General features: G+C 43.2%; 1 protein-coding gene across 1 annotated transcript in view; it reads left to right on the top strand.

Moving 5' to 3' along the window:
* Window positions 1-215: 215 nt before the first annotated feature.
* sema3b (sema domain, immunoglobulin domain (Ig), short basic domain, secreted, (semaphorin) 3B) overlaps window positions 216-13483 on the top strand; it is a 65350-nt gene continuing 52082 nt past the window's right edge. Inside the window, exon 1 of the mRNA XM_030118474.1 lies at window positions 216-499. The gene's annotated coding sequence lies outside the window, so the exon portion shown is untranslated. The remainder of the gene's footprint in view (window positions 500-13483) is intronic.

Genomic DNA, 13483 nt, shown 5'->3' with positions numbered 1-13483 from the left:
TGTCACAGAGGACCAGCCAAAAGACGGAGCGTAAAAGTTAAGCAAAAAGAAAAAGACAAGGGGAAAAGGACAGAGGGAGAGCAGGGGAACAGATTCAGAGGAAGAGTTGGCTGAAAGCAGCTTCTGTCTTCCGTCCCACCCCCTGACTGTCTTCCCCTCCTCTCTGCCCGGACGGGAGGGAAAGCAGTGCACAGAGAGAGGCAGCCCAGCCGCGCTCGCTCTTTAGCGCAGGAATTCCACGACCTTTGGAGTTGTGAGCGCGCGCGCACATACACATACACTCACACACACACTCACACACTCACGCACACATGCCGCTTTTCTCGAGGTGATACAAATCTCAACAGGACACCAGGGAGGAGGAGAGAAAACAAAACAAATCAGAGAGTGTCCCTCCCAGCGCTCTCCAGTGGAGTATTGGCCGTGATGGCACCTGCCAGGGGGAGAGTGACCCGGAGGAGCTGAGGACCGGAACGGGACGGGACGCACGCTGAGGACGGTGAGCAGATCTCATTACACACACACACACACATCCTCCAGGCTCCAGCATCACGCTTTCTCTATTTATCTATCAATACATGTGAAGATGTTAGTTTTACCTTGTCTTCAGTCTGCATGACTGTTTCTACCTGATTCTATTGAATTATACTTTGAAATCAGGCTTTCAAGTTCATCTATGTTTTTTTTTTTAAATGCTGAACTTGGGAAATACCCATTGTAGGTGTGTGTGTGTGTGGATTGCTAATCTGTGAATAATGTGTGTTAGTTCTGCTGTGTTTGTGGTTGATTATCAGACTGATACCCTCCTCTGGCTCAGTGGTGTGACTGGATTTGTTACTTCTCGGCTGAGCTCTTGCCAGTGAGGACATTTAGTTGATTTGTGATGTTTTATTGAACTTGATCAGGTTGTGACTCAGCTGACCAGAAATCAGGGGAGGAGGAGGAGAGTTTGCATGCAGACGAGCGTGTTTCATTTCCTGATGCCTCTCCAGTGGAAGTGAGGGGGATTTAGAGGAGAACTATTACTTTTGCAGAAAAGCTTTTTTCATGGTTCCCACTGATAAGTGGTATTGATGGGATGTTTTCATGTTGGAAGCATAAGAAGCGTCTTTTGAGACTTTAGTGCAAGCGGGGTGTATTTGTACTTGAACAATAGGACATTATGTAAATTTATCAGTTGACAAATCGGCGTTGCTGCGGTGCTTTTACACCTGCTGGTATAGAGAGCTTTCATGCTCTCTGTCACATCCTGTCACACTCTGCTGTTTGTTCTTTAATCTCATTTATTTGTGGACTGGTTTTTTTTTCCCTTCAATTCCACAGCTAGTGACAGAAGCTTATCCTGTGTCACTCTACTTTTAGCACATCTTTTTACCTACTGCTATTTCCTCTTTCCTTTATCCTCAGCCTGGTTGTTCATCTGTGTTTATAAAACTTAGTTTATCACTTATTGGTTATTAATTAGTCCTTTCTTCGGTTTCTCTTTGTTTTGAGCCTGGTGGGCGTATGCTTGTTTTCAGCCTCACAGGTGTGTTTTCTGTCTGTCATTTCACCTTTTCAGCCCTGTAATCCACAGTTTGACACGTCTCTGTAACCCCAGACCCATTTTGACCCACACCCTTCCATTACCAAGTACAAACACACACACACACACACACATTTACCTGATAGCCTTTGTGTGATGTAGCATTTTAAGATAATATGGACCATAAAGAACCGCCATTTAACAATAGTAGATTTTATTTAAGAGGTTGTTTCATAGTGGGGAACCACCGCTTGAATGAAGCCTTTTTTTTTTCTCTTCAGTGAACATTTTTTTTTCCTAAATAAGAATTTGAGACTCATTGATGTACCCACTCCCTTTATTGGAAAATGCTTGCCAGTCACAGAAGCCAAACGTTTTTATTGCTTCCAGGTTTGCTTGCGCGCTGGACGTAAGTGTTCCCGCCCGGCGCATATATTCTGCTGGAACAATGGCACGCAAATCATTTTTCTTGGATTCTGTGGAAATTTCACACAAAAAGAATAATAAAAAGAGCGAAAGCTGGCGTCTTTTTGCAGACGCAGGTGTTCTGGTTGCAGTTCTTCATCAATTTAAAAAACCATACATGCTTACAAGGACTTTTTTTTTGTCAGTTTCAATACTACAAGAACAAGAGCGCAGTGGTTCAGTGGTGCTGTTGCCTCAGAGCAGCTAGACTTGAGTTTCTCTGTGGAGTTTTCATGTTCGTCCTGTGTCTACATTGATTTTGTCAGGGATATTTCTGTTTATTCTTGTTGATTGGTATCTCTAAATGGGTAATCATTAAAGAGGGCTTTAACCTCTTGTCACCTTGGAATCAGCTTCACTTCCTGAAACATCAATGATGCAGAAGATGGTTTTCAACAACATCAGTGCAACAACCACTTTTAGAGGTCAAACAAACTACTTCTGAAGATGTAAAGTTATATAGACAGTGGCCTTTAAAGATTGAATGAAGTAATTAAAATGACTGAAAGTTAACTCATTACGTACTACTTACAGACAACAGTTACAGTCAAATGCAGCCTCAGAGTAGAACCTGAGGCACGTGGGAAGCTTGTGCTCAGGTTTGAGTTTTTAAATGCAGACCAGAACCAGGTATGACTAAATGGAAAACCCAAACTTCATTTAATTTGGAAATGTGCATCTGGGAGGCTGGGAGGAAATTGAAGCAGACGCACAGCAAATTACCAGTACTTACACCAGTGGGTGAAATAATTCAATTACCTTAGGAAGGGCAGACTAGTTACTGTCAATAACTGCAAATGTTCAGTACATTGCATAACACTGAAGACCATAAGGCCTGAGAGGAAAAGACTGGAGAACTGAAAGGCGATTGTGTGAACTTCCAGCACTTCATCTTCAACTGGAGTCAACATTAACTGTGACTAACTAAAAACACGCAAAAAAAAAAAAAAAAATCAAAGTGTTGGCAGTCATGTTGGTCAGGAGGTGATTTAGATCTGTTCCTTCAGAGAAAGCAAATAGTCATCAGTCAATAATGAATTAAAAATAAAATAATAATAATAAAAGAAGAGCAGGGCAACATGCAGACAAACCCAACACATTCAGAGTAGTTGGTGTAGAGAGGAACAAGCTGGGGGGGGCGAACCAGTTACAAGCTCACTGCCAGGGTCCAAAACATGATCAGCAACAGACAAAATGGTACAAGACGAGTTCCTCCGACAAGGGAAGCTGGCATGGACTGGAGACAAAACAACACGTTCAACTAGTGCTGTAGAGTCTGCAGGGATCTAGATGAGGACCAGGTGAGACACATCAGGAGAGAGAGGAACGGCGAGGAACATGAAAGCAGGAGGGTCAGGAGACGCCCCACCGCAGACATAGACCTGAACTTCAAACATGAAACCTGGAATGCAGGACCAGAAGAATAGATGAGAATCTCAACATGGAGCCTCACCTGAGCCACTGATTCTAGAACTGGAGACGCAAAAGCATTTCAAGGTTACAGTCCGAGGGTCTGGGACCAGAATGCAGGAGATAAATTCAGATTAAACGCTGAAACCAAACCAGAAGAGGCAGATCTAGATGAGATCCAGCTTCACATCTAGAACCATAAACTAGGAGATGAAGGGTTCAGGCCACACACACCAGACCCAGGACCAGTTTGACAGTTTCTTTAAAATCTTCATTGTCTTCAAGCATGTTGAGCTACTGAGGGTCACAACTTGTTTTTCTAATTTGTATGAAGAAGTGAAGCTCTAATTGTTAAATTTGTTCCAAAAACATGGAAATGATGTGATTGTCATTGAAGAGTTCAGTAGAATAAATAATTTTGCGTTATTCACATCATTGTGTTGGAATAACACCTAGAGGACTGTAACGTTTTACCACTTTTTTATTCTATTTATGATTTCCTGAAGGTATCACTTGATGTTTTTTTTTTCCAGCTCAGTGTCTATTGCTGCTCATTGTAATTAGGCCACCCGCTCTCCTTCTGTGTATTTCAAACGCACTGCTGATGGTGCATCAGAGCGTGTTTTTTTTTTTTTTTTCCCAGGACGGACAGTATTTATAGAACAGCATACATCTAATAGCTCCCGCCGCCTGGTCACAGGTTGCTTGTACGCCGCATCCTTTTACACCAGAGAGCATTTATTTAACCTAATATCTTCTGTGGGTTCAAGGTGGGTCTGCTGATAGGCCGGTGATGAATTGACCACCGAGGTGACGTTATGGGTAAAGGTGGCTGCAGACTGATCCCCTGCCACACCTTCAAGCCCATTAACCCCCATCTCAACTCCTCTGTGGAAAAAAAAACATATTAACCTTCTTTTTAACCCTTTCTTCTGCTGGAAATATCAACCAGGTCAGCAGAAAGACGCTGAAATACAAACTATATCTCTGTAGGCTGCAGAAGAATCGCATTTGTACATTCGTCCATTCTGATTCCTTGTTTGCTTTTTTCTCTTTAGGTGGATGAAATATGTTATGAGGAAAGTACAGATGAGACTATAGGTGTGTGTGTGTGAGAGAGAGAGAAAGAGAGAGAGAGGGAGAGAGAGAGAGAGAGCGCTGCTATGTCAGTTTTCCTTTGTTCGAAATATTTAATGAGTGTCTCTGCTCTCTTGAAATATTGACTTTTTCCCATATAGCCAGAGGGGACAGATGGGGGGGGAGGTTGTTCGCTCATTCAAATAAAAAGCAAAAGGCTGTTAGCATCAAACTTTCATCGTCTCTTTTTATTATTTATTTTTTGTTTTCTCTTTCGATCTTTCTGATTGAAAAAAAAAGAAGAAGCGTGATACTTACCCTTGACATGGAAGCCCCGGCTAATGACGGTTACAGTGTCTGCCTGCACGTGTTTGAATGGACCAGATGAGTTTGAGCTGATTTCATATAAAATAGATAAACTGGAGACACCCTGTGTTTCTATAGGTGTCTCTATACACTCTGTTCTTTTCATATAGATTATAGAAACTTTTTGGCAGCAGTTTATGTCGAACGTCTTGAGGTCTTGGGATGAGATGTCTTTCAAAGAGAGCAAAGTACAGCCAAACGACGCTGGTATGCTTCAGATTACAGTGAATCTAATCGTTCACTCTAATCTAAAATCTAATCTAAAAATACAGACTTAACAATTTGGGTTGGCTGGAAGACTTGGACGTTGGTGGAAAATAAGAGATCTTGCGTTTTAAAGATGCTACTTGATATGTGTGGGTAGAGCGAGTAAGTTGGTGGATGGATGCAGAACAAAAGGTTGAAGCACAGGTCAGTGAGGAGAGTTCCCCAATTCATCACAGGCAGATAAAGGCTGAAAGAAACACGTGAACAGAAGTTCAAACGACAGACGAGATCTCAGCGAGAGATAGCCAACAAATAGGTTTCACAGGATGTTAAAAGACAAATAGTTCAAAACTACACATTAATAAAATTAAAAATGAAAATTAAATTAAAATTAAAAAAGTTATTGAGGGATGGATGGATAAACATTCTCTTTGGTCTACAGTTCCCCCTTTAACCACCCAAACCACAAACAACCAAGTGACTGTTGAGAGAAGGAACTGCAGCCAGTTTTCTCTAAAGTCTCAGTCTGCAGAAGTCACATAGTCCTAACTACAGCAAATCACTCAAACTTGCACTGTCAACTTGGCTAGACCCAGGTCCACCAAGCTCAAGGTCAAAGGTCATCCCTTTAGAGACCTGGTAACCATATTTGGTAACGTCCCATTTTTCTTCCTCTTTCCGCCATATTGATTTTGCTGATAATGATGGTTGTAAAATAAAATTTAACAGTCATTAGTAGGTAATCCGAACTGCTCAGATCAGGTTTCAGGATCTGTTAAGAACATTTTCTAATTCTGAGAATTCTAAAGGTGGAAATAATCAATTTTGTTCAGTTTAATACGGTTGGACAAAAATTATGAAAAAAAAAATGCACTTAAGGGTTTTTATCAACACTTTTATCGCGTTTAGGTCCTAAAATTCTAGCAAATCTATTACGTTTTCTAAGAAACAATGCAACAAGAACCCACCCAGGAATCTGTATGAAAACCTTTCTGACAGCGGGTCCCTCTGGAGTTTCCACTGCAGACTCATGACGGCTCCTCGGGATCGGCCGACTCCCAGTGTAAACACATGCACAGAAGGTGAACGTCTCCTAAAGCCTTCAGTTATGTCTGGTTATGAGAGTGAAATCCAATGATCAGTAGACTGGACAAACCACAGACAAACAAAAACTCACACTAAGCTTCCATAGGAGGAAGGATCAAAGTTTGACTTTGGAGGGGATTTATTAGGTTTACATATCAGCGCAGACGTCGGAAATTCGGGATGTTTATGACAGCACGGCTCCATGTAATCAGATAAGCACAGATTGCTTTAACATACTTGTGGCCTGAAGTAAAGGTTCGACTGAGGACGGGCCAGTATATTCCAATTCACCATGACTGAAATGAGCTTGTTAAAGAGATGGATTGGATATGGAGTCTCCCGAATCAGACGATCTTTAAACCATAAATTCTTTTCCTATTGGTATTGTTCTAACCCCCCCGATACCACAGAACCGATTTGTTTTGATTCATGAGATACAGCAGAAATTAAATTTATATCATATGACTCATATTCTTCGTCACCACTTTGGCTGTCGCGGGGCTTTAACACCCAAGTCCCTGCAGAGCGGATTCCTTCAAAAATACATCATATGTGATGGGAAAAGATTGCTTAAATGTTCAAAAACACAGCTATGAAAAGCTGCAATTTTAAAGGGACTTGTGTGTTTTTGTCAGGAAGATTGAATAATTATCAAAACTGTTTGGCTGAGGCACAGCCTGATGTCCTTGCAGTGTAAAAACCAGTTCGCCTTGGCGCCAGTGGACGTCGCTGCTACATGAATTCACTTCATACACACTACTTTTACACACACTATGAGGTGTCTCTGATTATTTAAGGCTTGTCGCTCATCTGATAACATTTCCAAGTGAAAACAGAAAACTTTTGTTGCGTTTTGGTTGTCTGTTTACACCACAACGGCATGGAAACAGATGAAATGAAAATGTTAAATGTGATAGGTTTTCAATTTAAACTGTTGTTCACTGCTGACATTTGAGATGTAGCACTTTGATTTTCTGTTTCAGTGGTTGGTTCACAACTCCCTGCTGTTTAAGAACAGAAAACTTCATGTGTTTTACTTGCCATTTCTTTTAGTAGGTGCTGATTCAGTACCTCCTGTTTTCAGCATGTTGCATTGTCGACTTGTAGATTTTTTTCTTTTACATCCTTTGTGTCTCAACGGGGTTCAAACCCACAGCCAAGGGGATTTTTGGAAAAACTTCTTCTGTCAGTGCTTGAATAATAATATATTCTTTATTTATTGTGGTTGGAGGGATTAAACCACCATCCCTCCTTCACGTCTTGGAAGTTGACGTGAAGTGTTTCTCTTTGTGAAATAAATGGTCTCTGGGAAAAGAGAGTATTCGTTGGAAGATATACACATTTTTGAGTTGAAGATGAAGAGTACATTTTGGAGCAGAGTGGCTTCAGTTTCATTTTGGAAGTCTTCGTTCCGGGTACAGGTGGTGTGGTTTCGACTGTGACTCGCAGTGGACCACACAACAGACAGGTCCAGGTTGGAACCTGGTCTGAGGAATCATTTTCCCCCTGTGGGAGTCGCTTCAAGAAAAGTCATACAGGCACAAGAAAAAAGAACACACACACACACACACACACAAAATGAAGATAATATGCATGCCGAAATATTGATTGTTGTCTGTACATGTATGTTTGTGAGTAATCGTCTCTTTCCTTGTTAGATCTCCGGGCAAAGCAGTAGATATTGGAAAAGTTGCCAGTTCATCAGTGTTTTCTGGAACATCCTCCAGACCGCAGTCCGTGCAGAATACGGATGTGTGGATGTTCTCTCAACCATCACATTGTTATTCTTGGCTCAGCTCCTGATTCATTTATTACAGCCTTGTGCAGAAACTGAGCCCGAAACACGATCATAATCACTCAATCACATATTTGCTGGATGTGTCACAACAGCTTTATCCATATTTAGCGGGATGTAAGTGAAGCAGTAAAACGTCTGCGCTTGACGTTTACTCCCAATTAAATCTGCCACAAACAGCACGATTGTAAATCACTAAAGTTTGATAGGAATACCATTTGACACACACCTTCCCCTCTTAAACAGACTTACTTTACCTTCCTCTAACATGCACTTCCCTGTCCCTCTCCATTTCTTCTGTCTTCCTGGGATGCTCTGGTCCATCTATCGCTGCTGCAGAATGGTTTCTCCTTTGCCGGCCTGACCCGTAATTGCACCCGCGATTTGTGTGTGTGTGTGTGTGTGTGTGTGTGTGTGTGTGTGTGTGTGTGTGTGAGCTTGCCAGGCGGTGTGTGAGTTAGGACTCCGGGCCCGTCCCATCACCTTGAGCAGTCATGCAGTATTGAAGGTGAGGTGGAATTAGGAGGCTTTACACGGGAAGATAGGAAAATAACGAGATTCTCACCATCCTTGACACACACACACGCACACACACACACACACTCACACACAAATAACAACTCACACACACACCAGCGGCCCTATAGTTTCAGGAACTTGCGCTGCCTCTCAACACACACACATACACACAAACACACGGTGTGTCCCAAACAGAGAAGTGCTTGAGGGGCTTATGCAGAGGATTTTGCTGTTCTGCAGTGTGCCTGTCAGATAAGGAAGGAGACGCAGGCCTGCCTGTGACACGCCACTGAGCGCGTGCAGTGCAGCGCCCTCGTCTTCCCCTCACCTCTTTAACCTGTCACTCAAGAGGCTGCCACCCTCTGCTGCTGCCGGTGATGATACACACACACACACACACACACACACACACACACACACGCCAGTGAATTCCCTCATACATTTCCTGACTGCCTGCTTTAGCCCGGACCAGCCTGCTTTAATGAGCCCACTGGAGAGCCTCCACCAGACTGATGCTGCATCATTACACACATTACACACACTCCTCATTTTTTTTTACCTCCTCTCTATCTTAACTTGTTTTTGTTTTTTTCAAGTTGTTGGTTTCTTATCAACCTTTAACTTTCCTCTCCTGCACCTCCTTAGACAGTCTCTCCTCTCATCCTCCTTGTATATACCCCTGTTTTTCCTCCTCCTCCTCCTCCTCCTCCTCCTCCTCCTCCTCCTCCCCCTCCTCCCCACCTGTAATGCTGCTTGCTGCTGTTCGGCAGCTGCTCTGAATCACACAGGGAAGGATAAAAGGACTTCAAGAAGTAGAAGGCACAGAGACAAAGTGATCAAATCACCTCCAGGACCCGTTGTTGTTTTTTGTGTTTGCATCTATTAATTCTGATCCCAGTGATCTGGCCCATTAATGAACATCTTGGTGAAGATGTGGCGCTCAGCCAGAGCCTCCAGTCTCTTCCCAGCCTCACTCCTTTGGTTTTCATTAGATCTCGTAGTACAGCTGCTGCCACACCTTCACCATCAGCCCTTTATTCGTCATCACAGCTCAGACCCAGTGGTCAGTTTCCTCTTTCCAATCAGAAAATGACTGAAAAAGTGACTCTGTCTGTTTGTCTTTTTTTCTGTGTTGAACAACAGTCGATGTGTACTGAATTAGATTGAGTTTAAATAGTAATGGAAATATAAATGGTCTCAAACTTGATGAATTTCCCTTTTATCCACCTGCTGCTATTCTCTCCCCACTAATTTTGAGTCAGTCAGAAGGCAGAACAGTGACAGAAGGCCAACCTGCTGTACGTGTTAGATAATGTTTTACTATATTTGCATTCATTTATGTTTCAGGAATGTTGTGTGTTATATTTAATAATGGACAGAGCAGCCCAGTGAATACACTCGGCTCTGCCTCAGAGAACCAGATTGAATAGTTTTTACTGCCCTGATATTAAATGAAGAATTATAGTTTAGCTTGATAACATTGTTTATCTCTTCTAATGTGTGCAAATTAAATTTGTCTCCTTGTGTCTACACGCAAGATTTGTGTCTGATTCCGAGCGAGTTTAAGAGTATTTTTAATTTTCCACATATTTACTACTTTCCTGTCCGCCCATGAAAGCAGTCCTGCCTCCGCCCTTGGCCTGTCCCGTCTCAACCCGTCACCTCGCCAGCACCCCACGCCCACCGCCGCCACGGCCGCCGCCACCTCGCTCTCTGCTCCCACCATCCCCCCAGCCCCGCAGTCTCCTGGCAGCTCCTCCAGGCAGGCTAATTGACTCGGTCCCAGGAGGGGGGGGATCATGCCATATTTCTAATTTGGCTTCCCCTCCTCCAGATAAAAGCTACATCCCTCCATTCTTCAAACCCCCCCACCCTCTAAAAGCCTCGGCCGCTATCAATCCGTGGCTTCTTTTCTTAGTTTTTATTGGATTCATTTATTATCGTCTACCCTGAATGAAGAATTATTATTTTTTGTTAGTCTGGTTGTGGCTATCTTTTCGGTTTATGGCTTCTCTTTTCCCTCATGCCGCCTGTCTGCATGACTGCCAGTCCAAAATACAGACATTATACACGACTGAATACATGAAAGGAGCCAGACACACACTCACAGAGCGCAGCACCCCGCCTCCGCTCACTATGGGGTTCACCTTCAGAGAGCCTCCATATCCACAAACCGCACCTGGGGACTGCGATGGGCGTGCCTCAGTGTGTGTGTGTGTGTGTGTGTGTGAGTGTGAATGTGTGTGTGCGTGCACGAGCTAGTGTCAATAAACCATGCTGTATTCCTCTAACAAGCAGACAGATGGAGAACAAAGAGATTTTGTTTCTGATCATTGGAATCAGCGGAAATGATGAAAAGTCTTCCACTTCTCCGATCAAAGCACGTGAAGATGTCTTTATAGTTTTTGGATGCTGTGATTTGGTTTTGTAATCACCAGTATTATTTGGGTACTGTGTGTGTGTGTGTGTGTGTGTGTGTGTGTGTGTGTGTGTGTGTGTGTGCGCGCGTCCAATGCACACACTCTTTTTTGAAGCAGTGAGTGTGTCTCTGCAGGGAAGAGGTGGACTGGACTGTAACACCGAGTCCAGGAGACGTTCAGACGACAACACCTGATGATGATCACACACATGCAACACACACACACACACACCAGCACAGCTGTACAGCGCGACGGCTCCCTGACAGATGACGTGTGGGGAAGCGTGTCAGGTATGGAGTGGTAGCTGTGGACGTTGGGGCGATGGACAGATGGGTATTTCAGCCGGAGGCCGAGGGTCGGCCGGTGTTGTGGAGGAAAACGGATTTGACGATCAGGAGTGTGTTTCCTGCGGCGCAGAGTGTGGAGAGACTTCAGGCCCGAGGAGGGCAGGAAGCATCCCGGCTCCAGAACAACCAGGGGGACTTATTGTTTTGTGCTTAGTTGCATTTTTGACAAGTGAGGCCGTTTTTCCTTTCATCTCAGTGTGTCAATATGCCCAGAGGTCAGAGGAGCAGACCTGGGATTGCAGGTTTGAATCCCTCTGCAGAAAGCTTCGCACCGCGGGTCCTCAAGCAAGACCCTTGACCCTTGACCCCCGGTGCTCCCCGGGTGCTGCGCTGTGGCAGCCCACCACTCTTAACCTGTATAATTAAGGTTAGCCATGAATAGGATGGGTTAAAAGCAGATAAGTAATTTCTCCTCGGGGATCAATAAAGAACGCTTCCTTCATTCTTCTTCTTCTGTGTCAGACAACAATAAATCACAGTTTGTGTTCAGTTGTAGGAAAGCACGGATGAATTTTTCCCTTTGGAGGTAGCATGGGCCATTAATGTCTCTTCGGCCACATGTAGTCAATCCTTTGGGATTGTGAAGCTAAATATTGATTTCAAAGCTGATTGAAGAAAGAATGTGATTTCACCAACATTTGCACCCAATTTTGTGAGAAATTCAAAACCCCTGTCCCCTCACCATATTCCAAATGGGCCATCCTGATTTTAGTGTAGCGTCAGATGACAGTCTGTTTGCTGGGTCCATTTTTGGGGACTTTCCTATCATTGGACAGCATTTTAATAAAGGCTACTGACCAGACAACAGAATACAATAGGGTGCAAATTCTGGAGATAATTTTTGTAAGTATGACTAGAGGTGACAAAACTACTCACATTCCTAAAATACTGCAATAAACACTTTTGATAAAAATAACAATTCATTTTTTTTTACTTCAGTAAAAGTTAAAAGGAAATGTGTAATATATTGCAATACCAATGTACTTATGTAATTTAAATTTTATTGAAATATAATTAATTATCTTAAGGTTTTTATACAAACCAACAATTTAAGTGTGAATGTGCAGTTCAACAGTTCAACTGTGAATCGTTTTCATGAAGTTTAAAACTCGTAACCAGACAGCTTGTAGAATGCAAAGACTACAGAGTTCAGACTTTTGTGTTCATAGTGAGTAAACAGTGATCAGGATAACAATCAGGACGAGATGCCTGAAAAATCTAAACACAGTAATAAAATGCAGACATTTTTTTAAATGACTTCCTGTGCTTAACAATGCCAACAAACTCTTTCTTATTTTGTTGTCACCAATAAAAAGTGGGCTTGAATGTCTTTTTGATGCTTCTGGAAAGTTAAATACTGGAATCTAGAGTCATTTCCAGCAGGAAAGCGAGACTTTCATCAGCACCTTCAGGGACGCTGATGAAGACATGCTGGATGAGCGCTCAGGATTCGAGGTGGCAGCTGATCATCGGCTGGCGGGTTGGGAGATTTTTGGTGAGCCAGCCTTGAGGAAGTTCCCCCAGCAGATCCATAATATTGAATTTTATTACACACCTGAGCTTTAGTAAGTGTTTTATTGACCTCAGAGATCTTATCGCCCCAAGTTTCAGCAAATGTGCATTTAAGGGAATTCACAGCCTGGTGAATGGATCATATATGACTGGTTTTGTGTCTCACTGAAGACATTTGCCTTCAGCCTGCCCATCCACATATGCTTTATATCGCCATAATCACCTGGAAATATCATTAAATATCCCTGATGAGTGGCAATGAATAAATTATTCATATCCTGGACAGTCTTTAATGTGACCGCTGACTACTGGAGAGAGGAAGAGTTGGCTGCTGGTGTGATACGTGTGGGTGAGGGGGCTTCAAACAGCAAAGTCTTTCATGCCTCAGATCCCATATGTTGATATACTGCTCATTGCATCCCTCATTAGCCAGGATTGTGTGTGTGTGTGTGTGTGTGCGCGCATCTTTTGATGAGCGCCTAAAATGTGAGTTCTCTTTCTGATGAAAGAGGGGAAAGTCTCTTGGTGCATATATCCATTTAACTGCCCACATACGTCTCAGTCACGTGGGACGGTCTGTGTTGCTGATGACTTGTGTGTTGGACGTGACTGCCGATAACTGAGAGGAGAACAATCGCAGAAAAAGGACAAAAGGAGAGACGGAGGTTAGCGGGAGGTGAGTCTGGGAGCTGGAAGTTGAAGACGGGGGGAGAGGAATAGAGTTTGATTGTGATGGATGAGTGTTGAACTTGCT

This window comes from Salarias fasciatus, chromosome 20 (genome assembly GCF_902148845.1).
Source record: "Salarias fasciatus chromosome 20, fSalaFa1.1, whole genome shotgun sequence".
NCBI classification, from domain to species: Eukaryota; Metazoa; Chordata; class Actinopteri; order Blenniiformes; family Blenniidae; genus Salarias; species Salarias fasciatus.
The sequence above is the reverse complement of the archived record's forward strand: the minus strand, read 5'-3'. Positions and strand labels throughout refer to the sequence as shown.